A 1885-nucleotide genomic window follows, 5' to 3' on the forward strand; every position below is an offset into this window, starting at 1 on the left:
CAAGCAGTGCCCCCCCCCCCCGCCACCCCCATACCAATATCTGATGTCACTGTCCGACTTACATTAAGTAAGGAGTTCTCCACATATTTTTAGCACATTAGCACAAACGTAGACTCTGCATTTGATCAGCGCAGAACTTGTTTTGTACATCTTTGTGTTTCCCGAGGTCGACATTTTACTGCTCTTTGTTACAAGGGCCTGCAGGTAGTTTGCTAACACCATCACGTAAATGATCAGGCCGGGTTATCAATACCTAAACCTCTGTTGTCACGGGTTTTTATGAAAAAGCACAAAAGCAAGTATGTTGTTGTTTACTGCGATTGTGTGAAGTCTCACCTGCAAAGACCTCTATGGCTGTTTTAATGGTATGACTGGGAATGTGGGGTCAGATATCTGTGGCTCATATATATGTGTGTGTGTGTGTGTGTGTGTGTGTGTGTGTGTGTGTGTGTGTGTGTGTGTGAGAGAGAGAGAGAGAGAGAGAGAGAGAGAGAGAGAGAGAGAGAGAGAGAGAGAGAGAGAGAGAGAGAGAGAGAGAGTATGTACATGCAGCAGTGGTGTCCTGTTGGCTGTTGGCCACCCCACAGTCACGTGGAGGAAAACTTATTTTTCCCAGACTACTCCTAAAAAACAGTAAACGGAGGAGACAGCTATAGCTTTAATGTATCTCACAAGTGGCATGCAAAGGACAAACTGTACCCTGAAGACAGTATTTACAAATTCTTTGAAATCTGGTTTCAGATGACATGTTTTCAAGGCACGCCCTGTCCTTGCTTCGCACATTAAGGATAAATTAATTTTTCATTTTCACACACACACACACACACACAATGTATATTAGATATAATAAAGTATATATATGGTTCCTATGTATACAAATTTATATATAAACACACCACACATTAACACACCATTAGCACACTGTACACACACACAGTTAACACTAATTGTTCCTGCAAAATGTAAGATGTAACAAAACACATGCTCCATCTGATCTACTTTAAAGACGTGTAAAAGCCACATAATGCAAGTTTTGGGCAAACACTTAAAGTAAAACTTAGTTCACATCATGCATAGCTGCAGTGACATTCTCCCTTATATATAGCATTCTTAACCCGGTGGAAACAAAGTGGTTGCTTTTTTTGTTTGCGAAACCTAACTTAAGCTCTTTTCGTGCATTCGCCGAGCGATCGACTGGTTTTATTCTGAGTCAAAACAAAAACATGACGTCAGTGATATAATCCGCACCTTTTGCCCTCAACACCGGTTGCCATTCCAGCTCTGGCCAATGGAGGGCGCACTTCCTCCCCCGGGATTCTGGAGGATAAAGTGTTTTCCTTGTTTTCCTTGTTCCAGTACAGCACTGTATATGTGCATTGTCTGTTTCAGATTACATCCAGCTATCAGAATAACTGATGCCTAGTTTACTGTGTTTAATTTTTAAAGGTTATGTGCACTCGCTGTTGGATGTATCACCCCCACCCCCACTACCACCAACTGTGGCAGCTGGAGCTGTTACCTTATAATCTGAAAGCTTCTACTAGTTTGAATCCCATTTCTGCATCAGTACCCATGAACATGGTGCTTACTCTGGAATACTTCAGAAAGAATATGTTGTCCAAACAGGTGAATCATTGCAGAGCTCATTATTTAACACTTTAAGTTGTTTTGCACAAGTGTCAACCAAATTGATATTATTACATTATAATATAATAATCCACATCATGCAGGGAGTTAGTTGTAATCCATGAGTTAACCCAGTTCTCTGTGCAAGAACATTTAGAGTGCTTATAGCACATTCATTTGCATGAGGAGATCAAAAACATCCTTTAGGAACAGAGTGTTCTTGGGTCTGTATCATAAAAGACAATTTCATTTTCAAGCA

This window comes from Scleropages formosus, chromosome 9 (genome assembly GCF_900964775.1).
Source record: "Scleropages formosus chromosome 9, fSclFor1.1, whole genome shotgun sequence".
Taxonomy (NCBI): domain Eukaryota; kingdom Metazoa; phylum Chordata; class Actinopteri; order Osteoglossiformes; family Osteoglossidae; genus Scleropages; species Scleropages formosus.